This window comes from Adiantum capillus-veneris, chromosome 16, assembly GCF_014529385.1.
Source record: "Adiantum capillus-veneris isolate H3 chromosome 16, ASM1452938v2, whole genome shotgun sequence".
Taxonomy (NCBI): Eukaryota; Viridiplantae; Streptophyta; class Polypodiopsida; order Polypodiales; family Pteridaceae; genus Adiantum; species Adiantum capillus-veneris.
The window spans coordinates 45,119,949-45,134,838 of NC_140946.1; the positions used below are offsets into that span (position 1 = coordinate 45,119,949).

Sequence of the window (14,890 nt, forward strand, 5' to 3'; positions counted from 1 at the left end):
AAATTCTGAGTTTTCGACTTGCCTCTTCTATCACTCGATTCATTGCGTCATTGTATTTATATGCGTCATTACGTCATTGTATTTAATGGTCTTTGCGTCATTGTCTACTCTATTCATTCAATATTAAGTTTAAATATTCATGTGTTTAATGCAGGTATGGATGATGAGGAGTTTCTTTCTTCTTTGTCACCGCAGCAGAGACAGTGGTACGTGGAGCGTCATCGCTCTGGCGCATCATCGCGCGTTCCTACACCATCCGCATCTCCCTCTCTTTCGGAGCATTCGGCGCGCTCCGAAGCTTCGGCGTCGACGAGACGAGCGTCACACTCGTCTAGACACCGGCGCTCTAGTGGTGGCGGTGGCGGTTGTTGTGGGGATTCCGCCACCGATGCCTCCACACCGCCTCGTGTTCGACGAGGCTCTTTACCCTCCCCTTCTTTGCCCGCCCCCACACCAGCCACAGCATCGCCGTCTACGCCAGGTTTTGCACGGCTGACTGTTCCTAGAAGCTACACACCTCTACCTACTCCGCCAGGAGCCACCCCACTCGACACTCCTCGCTTCGGCGCCCAGACGCCGATGGAGACACCTGACGTCCGTACCCCCATCGACACGCCGCTAGAGACCCCTGCCGGGACACCCAGGTTCACACGTCACCGGCCAGAGGGCTTGCCTTACTCCGTCGACATCAGCGGTGGCATCATCATGGATGATGACGGCAAGAAGGTGATCTCGCGCATGCGTGGTCTTTGCTCTCAGCTGTTTAGACACTATATACTAAACAAATGGAGTGAAGTACCAAGTGATTTAAAAAACAGAGTCATCAGTATACTTCATGATGAGTTTCCCGTTCCAACACGGGATCAGCGCTTCAATGAAGACCTGATGAAGATTCGAATGCGCGAATACTGCAAACACAAGCGTTCCGAAGTGCAAAAAGCAATCAAGAATGGGTGGAATAGGCCAGATTGGCTGGCCAAAGAAGATTGGAAGAATGCGAAGAAAGCAGCGCGCGAGAATCCCGACAAGTGGAAGCAACAAAAGGATGCAGCCAGAGCGCGAGTAGAGGCAGGGAGCTCGCACCACTTGGGGAGCGGTGGATGGGCATCATTTGAGGCCGATTTTGTAAGTCTTTTCACATTGCTCTTTATGCATGTTCGATAGTTTAGGGTTTATGAGTTTTTTAGTTCTAACATAATGAAATCTTTGTATGTTTTGACAGTGGTCGATGACAGGACGTGATCCCACACCGTACGAGCGCGAGTACGCAGGCAGGAAGGGCTTAAACGCCCTGATGGACATTCTCAGTTCTCGCGGCGGCATGGTTAGTATTAGGGTTTACTCTTTTTTATTTTTTGTATTGTTTTATAAATGTCGTTATATGTTTATATTTACTGAAAACTGTCTTATTGTCTTTTTTTGCAGAATCCGACAGATACGCCGCTTGGACGCGATGAGACGTCTGATTAGACGACTTCAGTTTAGCCGTAGCTAGATAGCATTAGTTTAGGGTTTCTCATAGCTTATGTATCATGAGACGGATTTTATACGTCTTTTTGAACCATGTATATTATTACATTTGTCACCGCAATTCCTTTTGCCAATCAATTCTTTATGCCTATGATGTTGTACAATTGTCATTATTACATTTGCCAATCAATTCAGTTTGTCTATGATGTGTACAATTGTCAATTTTGCAAACAATGCGTCTTGTGGGTGACTATTTTGGGTCTATTATTTACCTTTGCACTTTTTTTAAAAAGTGAATCAAGTACAATATGGTTGATGGGTGGCAGGGCATTCAATGCCCTGCCACCAAAAAAATATTCTCTCAGGCGTCGCTATAAGCGTCGCTATTTATGGCTCTGTAGCGTCGCTATATGCGTCGCTATACTATTCTGTGAGAGAGTCGCTATCTGCGTCGCTATAGGCGTCGCTATGAGCGTCGCTATATAGCGACCCCTATAGCGACGCCTATAGCGACGCCTATAGCGACGTAGATAGCGACGCTCTCGTAGCGACGCTTTTAGCGACGGTTATAGCGACGCCGGGGGTTATAAAAACCCAGTGTATTTCCGTCGCTAAGAGCGTCACAAGAGCACACAACCTCTTGTAGTGTAACCCTCCCTGGCAAGCTTTCTGCACGTACTGCACTCTCTTCCCACGTAGTTCTCTCCTAGCTGTCGTTTTCTGGGCCTTTGATCCTCCGACAGGCAGCCCTGTTGTGCTTAAGATCAACACTAAGGCAGTCGGCTACCTTCTTCTCCTCCTTGCTGGCTGGTTGGCCACACCGGCTCCATGTGCTAGAGATATCTCTCTCTCTCTCTCACGTGTTATTTCCAGAATCCCACAAGGCAAACCCTTCACACCCGCTCAGCTACGACTTTACATTGTACAATTGCTCTTCCTTTCTCCTTCTCTCTCTCTCTCTCTCTCTCTCTCTCTCTCTCTCTCTCTCTCTCTCTCTCTCTCTCTCTCTCTCTCTCTCTCTCCCCCATGGCATCCACTCGCCATGAAAGGTCTCTGTTTGTGCTCTATGGAGCTTCTATGACCGAATATTCATTTCAAGTAGGGGGCTGGGGAGCCTCTCGCACGGATTTGTATGCTCGCAAGGTCTCTCTCTCTCTCTCTCTCTCTCTCTCTCTCTCTCTCTCTCTGTGACAGAGGACTCTTGGGATTGTTCCTACTTCTATTCTTCTTCTTCTCTCAAGCTAGCTAAGTGTAATGTCGAGTCCTTTCGTTACTGAATTCGTCTCCTGGCCTCATGGTTCAGGCTGATGTTCTACTTCGGGGATACAGGGGCTGGAACACTCGACGAGCTCTTGCTGCTTTGAAGGATATATTTCCAAAGGTAGTACACCTGCACGCACATTCTCTCTCTCTCTCTCTCTCTCTCTCTCTCTCTCTCTCACACACACACACACACACACACACACACACACACACACACACTTTTTTTTGTAAATCTATTGGATTAATTTACATGTGGGAAGCCTCAACACTAGGAAAACCCACCATAAAGATCTATACAATGGAAAATGAGGAAGTCACTCTATATAGGAGCAAACTTCCAAACTAGAAACGTCATAGAAAAGTATCAAAGTCGTGATGTCTATGTATTTTAGTCTACAACAATCAAACAAGGTTGTCGTAGAGAGCCTCTAAAGTGAGCGTAGAGTTGAAACTTTCGAGATTGAAAAAAAGTAACATTTCTTTTGGACCAGATCGAGGAGAAGGCCCAAAATGTGACCCAATGCATGAAAATCGCATGCGGACGCAATTGCAGTGTGAGTTTTTCGAAAACCTAGAAAAGTTTCCCAAATGCAGCAAAAGGAAACCTCGAATACACATTAGGAAAAGTTTGGACTAAAAAATGGGCCTTGTAAGAAATGCCAAGTTAGCTTAGAGAGAGATAATAAAAAGTCCCTAATTTCATTTTTGATGTTCACTTTCAAAAAAACTGGATATCAGATTTGGGGGGTACGTTTATTAAAACTCTCAATTAGTGCTCAGACAATGATAACATACGACCGCTCCGAATTGAATGCCGATTATCTCAATCTTTTGGATTTTTCAAAACTAAGATTTGGCGCTCAACAAGGTGCATTGAATGTTATTCTTCTCCTCAGTTTCGCGTCTCTCTTGCTTTCCGCCTGCGCCCGCGCAGTCTCTTCCCTTGAGCTCTCTTCCATTTGCTCCACTCTGGTGCTCTCCTCTGTTTTGAGCTTTCTCATTCACCAAGTCGTCTCAATGTCATTATCATCTTCACACAGAACTCAGACGAGGAGTCAAAACGATGTGTATCATATGCATATTGAACTGTCCAAAGAATACGAGCCCCTCCAGAAGAAGAATAAGCGAGGCATCCTTTTCGAAGCTTCAAAAGAGAACTTTAGACTTCAAGGTAAAAAAAGCGTCGATCTTTGGGTGGATGGCAGGATGTATCTTGAGCATCCTGTCACCAACTCAACTCCACCGTTCAGAAACATAACGTCATTGCTGAACTACGCAGGAGACGGTTATTCTGGTTTATATGGCTACACCAAGCATTTGGCGACGGCCAGAAGTGATATTGTTAAGCTTGAGAGAGACCTTGCACACAAAGAAAACTTGTGCTTGAAGCAAACTGTGACAGAGTGCGCTCAGCCAACTGAAAGGCAAGGATGAAAGCATCACGCAGCTCACGCAGGATCTCAGAGAAAAAAATACTATCTTGGGTCCTCGGTTAAGAGAACGATGCTTACGAGACATTGAACAGTTGAAGGTTGGTTCTGGAGGTTTGAAGAAGAGGGTTAAAGCAATCAAGTAAGATTATCATTCAAGCAGGTTTAATTCATCTTTACATTTGTAGTTTTATATCTTACTTTTCATATTTATGCTTAGATCGTTGCTACATCCTCAGTCAAATATTGACAGCAACACACCAACTTCTTCAATTCCTTATGGTCTCATACTAAAACGCAAAGATGTCGCCGGACTTTTGGATGATAAGCGCTACTGCAAGATTGTTTCTAAGCAACTTGACACTCTTTTGAAACAGAATCAACTCTAAGCACGTGATGTTCAGTCAATTCTAGATGAAGCCAGAATATCCAACAAAGGTTATTCTATAATTTTTAGGTATGTCTGGTGTTTGAATCAATGTCTTCGCCTGTCAAATCAAATGTCTGTAATTTTTAGGTATATTGGGTATGTGTAGCATTTGAAAACTTGGAAATAGTACATTTACTTCATTTTCTGTTTACAGAACTATGCAGCAACAAAGTAAGAAGTTCAATCTCAACCACACGTTGCTGTCAAATCCTTTCTCCATTCGAAAGACAAGACTGGAGGTCAACCAGGAAGTGCTTCGGACATTGGGCACTCCTTTTCACATTGAAGCAATGTACAGATCGCCATCAGCAGAGGAAGTGGTCTATGATAAATACAATAATATATTTTATGATTTAGTAGCTTTGCAGACATATATTGTTCAATTGTTCGAGGTTTCTCAAGAGGAATGCAATGGAGTTTTGAAGTTTGTGCTTAAACTGGATGAGTGCGAGCTAGTGAAAAAGACAAAGGTTGAGCATGTCACAATAACACTTATGAATAGAGCATTAGATGAAAGCATTGCTTCAGACAACCCTAGAAACTTTAGCGTGCAATCCGAAAACAATATTTTCTTATTAGCCACATTCAAGGTTTGATATCAACAAGTTTTTGCTTTACAAAATGGTTAGACATATATATTTCATTTGATTGGTTTGGTTTTCCCATTTCACGTGCCTGCAGAGAATTTCGATATTCTTAATTGGATTTTCCATCAAACAAGTATTCCTGAAGTCATCAGTGAACAGAGAAATGGAAAGACACTCGATGTATTAGGCAATCCGAAAACAATATTTTCTTATTAGCCACATTCAAGGTTTGATATCAACAAGTTTTTGCTTAAAAAAATGGTTAGATATATTTCATTTGATTGGTTTGGTTTTCCCATTTCACGTGCCTGCAGAGAATTTCGATATTCTTAATTGGGTTTTCCATCAAACAAGTATTCTTGAAGTCATAAGCGAACAGAGAAATGGAAAGACACTCGATGTATTAGGCATGGGTTCATACACAGTAGAGTGGCATGGCATATTGCTGGAGATCTCAAAACCTAAAGTGTATGTACAATATCTCAAAAGGAGCAACAAGTAAAAGCCCTTGTTTGTATTGCATGGGAGGAGTCATTGGTCTTGACAAAAGAAATTGGAGGAGAGCACCGGACAGGCACTTGCAGGACCTTAACTTTCGCTCAATGTTGGATATTCCACTATCTAGAGTACATATTTGCACGATGCATGCACTCTGCAGAATCATTGAGAAACTTATGTTTCTGTACATTTGTTTTGCTTGGACCACTCGGCCAACATCAGCAAAACAAAGGGCTATATAATCATTGGAAACAGTTTTCTCAGATATGGGCTTGCATGGAGGACATGTGAAAATAGAGCAGGACGAGAAGAGGTCTAAGAATGGTCGAGATGTGCCAAAGAAGTCGTCTATTGGCGGTGTGAAAGCCCGTCTCTTCTTGTCGATGCCAACAAGTGGCAGACAACGCAAAAGCCAAAGTGCTCAGGAAAGGTTGACATTGAGATACAACCGGTGGAGAAACCTGCATAATGCAGTGGTTGACCACGCAGACAATGGTGCAGCAAGGACTCGCAAAGCGAACGTGTGGAAAAGTTTGGATTCCATATTCAAGTTTTGTGAGCTCAATACTGGAGAGATACTGACTATACATTGTTTCAAGATGCTCTGGAGACCTTCCACAGGTCTTTCATAGCTGCATGGACAAATCAACACATAACTCATTACATGGTATATTACTTTATTTGATAAAATTGTGATTATATATTTACATATAAACAATAGGCTGGTCTTTTTTGCAGCATATCATATGCAACCACATGCCTTGGTTTGCTAGGCAGTATGGTAGCTTGGCTATACGGTCTACACAAGGTATGGAGAAAACTCACTACCAAGCCCGTACTGGCTATTTCAGCCACACTCGTCACGGAGGTGGTGCAAACAAAGCCAACAGTTTGGAGGAACTACATCAATGGACTTATCGAAAACTTATGCATAGAACACACCGAAAGGAATGTGTCAAAGACAGTCAGATTGGCCAAGCAATGAGATTAGCAAGCAAACGACGGAAGAAGGAAATATGGGAGGCATCTTCTGCGGCATCGCGACCTGCAGCGTGGCGACTTTAAAAGGAACGCATTGGAAAAACTTGGACAACTCCGACTCAAGTTGTTTGAGACTTCCTAATGAGAGCACATTGTAACACAATATAATTTATTGTGCCAAGAGAAGACAACCAGTCACAAAAGTGAGAAACATAATGTACTCATTGTTTTGATAGAAAATGTACTATTTTTTGGCATTGACAATATACATTGGAGCTTCTCTATTCTTCATCTTCATCAGGAAAAGTTACAAAATATTCTAGCCTTCTTGCCTGCTATGTGTTATCGTCTTCTTCTTGCCTTGGTCTTTTGCAACCTAGTCCTGCAGGTTCGTTTGTCGACAGTACATTTGTCTCCACCTCCACAACCACAAGAGACATTTCTTCAGTAGGCAGATGCGCAATTGGTTGTTTATTGCAAAACATAGCATGCTTGTCATACTCTAGTAATTGCACAGGGTCAGTGATTTCGCATGCCAAACCATATGCTGCTTGGGTCAAAAAATAGCGACTACACAAACCATACATTCCTGGCCCTTGGCCAAACATATACAATGCGGCCTTTTTTTCTAAAAGCATTATTTTATCTGTGTTCCACCTAATGAAGGCCCCTCCTAAATATCTTGAAAGTGTCTTCAACGTCATCAAGGGTAGCTCCGCGTTGTCATTGGAGAAGGACGAATGGAAGACCAAAAAACTCGGATACTTAAGATTCTTTATGTATTGGCCGAGAGAGGAATTCTTCCCTAAATCTCCCATGCCTCGTCCACGAGGGCGAGGAATGAAGGTATCATCATAGACCACCAACTGTAACAAATTAAAGTTATGAAATGAAATAAGTAGAAACCAAAAGGTAAGGCAAAAAAAAAAGATTACCTTCTGGTTTTCATCTTCTTCAAGTAAGTCCTCATTCCATAGGTTGATGCCGCCCTGACCTCCAGTGGGCGCATTGGAGGTTGAGGCCAAAGATGATGAAGAAGTGCTTGCCTTACCCATTTCTTCAATCCCTAGATTTTTTTGCACTTCCATGAACTCCTTTTCTGTTGGAAGCGTGTTCTCATACCTAGAAACATCATTGTAAATCATCACAAGTGCACTTGCGGGGTCAACGAACTCATCCTCATTTGCATGGGCATCTATAACAGAATACTTGTCGTGCTCAGGGTCAATGATAGCATCATCCTCTTTGAGATTCTGTGCCACAATGGCAAGGCAATAGTCTTCTCGAAGGTCAAAAAGCTCCATAATGTCATTAAGCATGACATACTACAAATCACCAATAGGTATGGTAGGTAGAACACTAGTAGGCAAAGCACCCTCCTGAAGCTGAACTCCCTCTGAAACCTGCAAGGCAAGGCTTTCCCGAGACTTGGGCTCTTGACCCTTCCTAGTCTGATCCTCTAGCGAGCCCTCTGCAGCATCAACATGCTCATCCAAAATTAAATGCAAATATAAAATAAAACCTGCATAATATTCAGCCACTCGACACTTGCGGTTATGAAGTGTACACTTGTAGTCTGTTATCCGCAAGTGCACTAGCAGCTTAAGGCAACTCCTAGAAAATATGTGTTTCTTGGAGGAGTCCGAATTGATATCCTTCATGTAAACAAAACGAACTCCTTGTATCTCGATAGTGCCACCGGATGTTTGCTATTGGTAGGTCTGCTCAAAACCTGATAGGTAATGTTGCGCGGAGACAATCCACTCATGCAAAGAAAAATCTGGATTGAACATCAGCTTGATCTCTGTCTCACGCTGCTGAAGCCCAATGCGGTATAGAAAATGAGATGGTTTGTCTTGGGGGGCATCTTGAGAGCAAGGCACTTCCTCCTCTGCTTCAACATTGAAGGGGTCCATAAGAGAAATTCAAAAGCGAAGATAGACGAGAGAGCACAACATCCAAACAAAGGGCAAATGGGGGATCAAGTCAAATTTATAGGACTCCCGAGGACATGGATGACATCGATTAACGTGTATCATGGGATTGCCGTGCATCATGCAGTCGCCGTGATGATTACGCCATGTGTCAGTCGCCGTGGAACGGTCGTGCCACAACGCGAAACTGGTGCCGCCACTCCACAGAAGCACCGCTATCGCGTTTTGACGCGACAGCTTCTTGTCGCGTCATAATGCGATACAGCCAATCCAGAGTACTCGAGAACGCCCCGTATCGTGTTGTGACGCGACGCCTTTTTGTCGCGCCACAGCGCGATACTTGTGGTCAAACTAGCCGGGACCTTACTTATCGCATTTTGACGTGACAACATTTTGTCTTGCCACAACGCGAACACTGCAATTCGGAACCATCAGGGTCCGCCTCCTCACGTTGTGCCGCGACATACCGTTGTTGCTAGGGCAACCCGTTGGGGCGCTTCTTTCCTCGTCATGCCACACCGCAAATAGGCAGTGCCACTAATTTCGGCACCACCAATATCGCGTTGAGTCCCGATGTGCCACGTGACGCGTAATCATTATACTCGCACGCTTCTCGTCATACCTCGCAATGTCATGATTAATGCAGCCGCCTCGTCTCATGATTAAGATGTGATTATACTTATTCCGCTAATATAAACACCCCCCCCCCCCCTTTTTTCTTATCATTTTTTCCGAAGTGTCTCTAGTCACTCTACGTTTTTACCCACATCCAGATTTTCATATTTCCTCGCATTCTTCTCGTTCAGGTCATGGCCCGCACAAAGCAAACAGCAAGGAAGGTTTATCCTGGCCAGTCTGGTCCGCAGGGCCAGGCTAGCTCGTCTGCAGTGCAACTGTCAACATCGCAGGTGATTCCGGGCAAGACCATGCCGCAGTTACGGGCAACAATGCGAAGAAGAAGATACGAGAAGAATAGGAGCGTTCTATTCGAACTTCGTAAGCTCCAAAAGCACATTTCATTGGCAATACCTAAACTGCCATTCCACAGAGTTGTTCGCGAGATTTGCGAGAAACATAACTTGAATTTCCAGTGGTCTCGAAGTGCAATGGGGTGCTTGCACGAGGCCGCCGATAATTTTTTTGTAGAGCTTTTCCAAGACAACTACATTCTCTCGGCCCACGCCCATAGGGCAACATTGATGCCGCGAGACATCAACACACTTCGCCTTCTCAGGTTCAGGTATGACAAAACAATATCGCCTGGCGGTATTTCAGACCGAAAGATGCACAATATTCTTAGAATACCACCTATTGACAAGGTCAAAGTTCATGAAGTGTCTACACAAATTCATCGATACAGCACTCGTCTCAACACCGAGCGCGACACAACAGAAGACGATAGCGAAAGATTGGAGAATTTACGCATTGAGATGATGGAGGAACAAATGGCAGATGCCATCAACGACGCCAACGCTGATGATTTGTCATTGCTGTTTTCATATTTCCATGTTGGCCTTCCTCTGTGGGGACGCATTCTGTATTTTCCCTATCACCCCCACGAGATTGCAATTTTATAGAACCGGACGAGGGAACTCACACACTCAATCATCAATTGCTTGCTTTGGTGCGTGCTATTCGTTTTTTCACAATAAATTCTTTTAATATATTGAATTTTGTATGACACGAATTTCTTTACAGTTTTGTAGTTTCAAATTTGCCTTGGAATATGCAAAATGATGTCGCCGTCCTTGACTCAAACCTCTCGGTCGTTTTGATGGCCGAGAATACATCTTTAGTGGAAGTAGTTGACTGGTTCCAGTCAGTGAACATGGAGATGGTAAATTTTTTTGTTTTGGCTTATCATGAAGGGTACGCAATGTTTTCAATATTAAAATTATTTTATCTTGAACTCTAATTTGTTGTGATGACATATGTTTTGCTTATGTTTATTTGTAACACCGCTCATTGGAGTCTTGTTCTCTTACACCTTGAACGAAACCGGTGCTACCTTGCTAATTCATCCCATGGATTTCATGGTGAAGTACATAGGTAAGAGGTTTTGTATTTTGTTCGACATCGCATAGAATTTTGTTAAAAGTCTCTTATGAAATTTAATTGTATTTTGCGCAGATCTGTTCGGAAGCTTGTGTCTGCTCTTGAAGCTTTAACGCAAGAGCAGATATATGATAATCTTACGATTATTAGTTGCAAAGTCCCTAAGCAGGACGATGCCTACTCTTGTGGATGGAGGGTTTTAATCAATGTAGAAATTTTGTTAGGGGTCATGCTTGATGGAAGTTGTAGAAGTGTAAGCATTTGACACTCGTTTACAGATTTGTATCTTAATAAGTTAGTAGCTATGTTAATAAACATGATGTTCTTAACGCAGGTAAGAAATTTGGCAGATTATTCAAAGGCTGATGTTTCTTCCTTTAGAAACAGAATGATTGAAAACTTGATCAATTGCGCGACCATGCGTCCAGACGGAGCACGTGATGCTTTTATCCCGCCAGCACCAAGGCCTCCGCCTAGGCCTCCGCCGACAAGATATCCCTTGTCTGCCATACCGACACAAGCACATATCAATATCTCCCCAGATACCTCCCCAACCCAAGATCCCACCAGCTCTCGTCCTCAAGAAACAGCTCCAGAACCCTCAAACCCCCCACCCAGCACCTCTCCTGCTCATGAAGCAGCTCCAGAGCCCCCAAACCCCCCACCCAACACCTCTCCTACTCATGAAGCAACTCCAGAGCCCCCAAACCCCCAAGCCACCACCTCTCCTCAACCTCAACCAACAGCCCCCACATCACCGCACGCACAAGATTAGAAAGAGATTATAAAATGTACTTTTGACAAATTGATTACAAGCAGTGGATCGAAATTTGACTTTTGTTTTGATTATGGTTCAAAGTTTACAAAAGTTGTGTACAGCTTTCCAAAAAATTGGGAGAGTGAGAATCCAATGGTGTTTGGTAATGTAAAGAGATGCCTTTGTCGAGTAATCTTTGAGAATAGTATTTGAATCATTGTGTACAGTTAGTTCACTATTTCAAGTCTGTCGCTGGTAATCTGTGCACAAAGAGTTTTATTTTCTTGTCTGTGAGGTACCTGCAATGCAACGTACGTGATAAGACATAGGGATACATGAGCACGATAGAAACATTAACGTATAAAAGTAATATATGTAGCTTAGTACCTTTCGCATGTTACACTTGAAAACAAATTTTGAAGGCAAATTGAGATCGGACTCATTTAACAGATCCTCTCGAACCTGTCTTAAAGTGACATTTGATATGACCACAACAGCTGTAAGCAAATAATTTGAAAACCATATCTCGATGGACATCAAGGGATTAAAAGCATTGTCACTTAAATCTTGATCCATAGCTACCAACTGACCGTTCACTCGATGCCACCTCATGTAGTAGAAAGAAACTATAAAATTCTGTGATACTATCATACACTTGCACACAACCGAGCGCTTGTCAACTTTGCACAAAATGCCTTCAGAATCACTGACATCCCAATTATGATCCAAAAAATCAAGGCAAGTTTGGGATTTGCAGATGAACATGGTTTTTGTTTTTCTAACCTCCTCATCGTGGAAGAAATCTATAAAGACATGTAATGGCATAAATAGACTGACTCGTACTTGCTTACTTGCAATGTTTGGTCGCAAACACTTCAAAATTTCCTGATGAAGCTTGAGTTTAAAACACTCAGAGGTTTCTGAAGTTGGAACTGGCCACTTTGGGGAATCTTGTTGGGGAATAGGGAAAGGTTTCAAAGTGCCAAATCCATGGACAGAGCAAGGGGCGTTGTAAAAGTAGTCGTAAAAGAAAACTCCCCTCTCTGTGAGAGCTCTTCTCGCACTAGTTCTGTACATAAGTTCTCCCACCGAAGCATGAAAAGCATCAAAAATACCAATTATGCAGTCAACTGGTTGCAAGTCTTCTTTGTTAGAAGAATACATATCTGCAAAAACAAAAGATAAGAGAATGGTCACAAGAAATAGTCAACAAAATAACTTGAAGGATTTTTAAAGACTTTTTAGCAATATAGTAGTCACACAGTTTAGTCTATGAGTAGGAAACCCCAAAGGTGACTGTTGTAGTCGTAGTTCGGAGTGCATATATACATGCTCAATGAGCACCTCTTTCACTGTCTTTCCCGTTTGAGATAAGCGAAAATCTTTCACACGTCCTTTGTAGTTGTTGATGAATTCATTTTTGATCCGTTTTCTTCTTCTTGTTTGAAGCAGAACCCAACTACCAATGGTGACTGTGGTAGACATCCAGCGACCATGGTCTAAGTCAAAGCTGTTGAATAGTTCCACAGATTTAACAGAGGCAGATGGTCGCCATGGTCGTCTTCCTTCCATCTCTGCTTCTATTAGCTGCGAAGTGACACTACGCAAAAACGATAGAAGAAAAGAGGCTCACTAGTTTACACAAGAAGTAGTAGCTTGAAAAGTGTTCATCAAAAGGTGTGCCTCATTGAATGTGAGTTATGGCACATTCGGTGTTCGTCGGCCATGGCAGGGGAATAATTTGCACAAATCGCGTCGTATCTTCTTATTCAGATCTTTTTAACATAAAAAAACTCTTTTTTGAAAACGCAAAAATTTGAGATAAAAATCAAATAAATTGGAGCTACCGTTGTGGTGACTCAAACTCTATTGGTCGAACAACATTCTCTCTCTAACGCCAAAAAGTCCTTTTTTGAGTCCAAACTTTTCCTAATGATTTCCTTGAAAGCACAAGCAAGAAATCCCAAGAGTCGGGGCAAAACCAAAGAAGATGAGGAACTGATTCCATTCGATTCGAGCATCTTCGGCAAGATGAAGAGGCAATGCGACGAGAAGCCAAAATCTTACCCACCGGTAATATGCCAAGCATGAATCTCCATAGAAACACTCTTTGTTTAAATAGAAACTTGCTTTTCCAATTGATGGAAAGAACCATTTTCCACCACCGCATTGACTTATGCATGTGCCAAAGCAAATTTCCATGAGACTGTATCCACGGAGGAGGCACAATAGCTCTGTAAATTTGCCTTGAAGTCCAATTCTGCATAGAAACAAGTTTGGAACCTGGGGAATTACCAATGAGTTCCCAATCTTTAAGCCTATCCTCCTCATTGAGTATTGGTATAGGTATAAGAGGAGCAAGCAAAGCACATATGTCCCTCCAAATTGGTCGATGGTGCATGCCCAAATTAAGTGTCTGACAAGCACGGGGAAAAGATAAGACACAACCATTTTCATCCACAACATCCTCAATACGTCTAATACCCATTTTCATCAAGTTGTAAGCCTTGACCGGTTGAGTAACTGCCAAGGGAAAAGGAAATACTGCAGACCAGTGAAGGCTTTCTTTCGCAATGAGTTACCATTCAAAGAGGATCTTCCGGACCACTTAATCTGAGAAAGTACATGGTTCCAATCCAATATCAATCTTGTAGAGTGAGGGCAGCGAGGTATGGTACCTTCAAAGCGACCCAATACAACTTCCCATTGATCAGTGATCCAATTACCATATGCCTTTGTGTTCATAGAACTGCACATAGTAGCTAGCATGCATGACCAAGGTTGTACTTGCACGAAAAAATCAGCCAGCAGTGTAGCTTTGCGTGCCAAAAGATGGAAATGTATGTTCAATATATTAAGCCCACCATGCGATCTTGGTGTACAAGTAGACTGCATTCTCAACAAGCGTAAAGCTTTGCGTTTGGGATGTGTCTTCCATAACAATTCCATTGCCTGCGACATAAAGGCTGAAATGTCTTTATGCGTCCAAGACAGCAACGACAAATAGAATTGAACATGTGCCATCACAATGGATTATACTATTCGTAGTCGTACGTGAAGAGGCCAAGTGGACAATTTCCAATATCTCAGTTTCTGTGCAAGCTTAGCAGTCACCCATTCCATTTGTTGTGTCGCTGTAATGAACCAACCAATCGGATAACCAAGGTGACGTATCACATCATGTGGTGATAGCAGTTGTCCAGGCCATAAAATAGAGTGCCAGTCGCAAGAATTAAGAGGCAACAAAATAGACTTTTTGAAGTTGATATGCAAACCAGCTGCCATCCCAAAATCTGACAAAATCTTCATCAAAGCTTGAAGATCCGCACGATCATTTTTAGGCATAAAAAAAGAGTCGTCCGCATATGCTTGAGGAAGAAAAGAAGGACTCATTGGAATTTGCACTCCATGTAACAAACCAGCGTCAACCATCTGGAATTTGCACTCCATGTAACAAACCATCTTGTCAACCATCTTTTGAATCT

General features: G+C 42.8%; 1 pseudogene; it reads right to left on the minus strand.

The window, feature by feature from the left end:
• The window catches only part of LOC147438950 (uncharacterized), a 33,948-nt pseudogene extending 19,798 nt beyond the window's left edge, over positions 1–14,150 (minus strand).
• Positions 14,151–14,890: the final 740 nt, after the last annotated feature.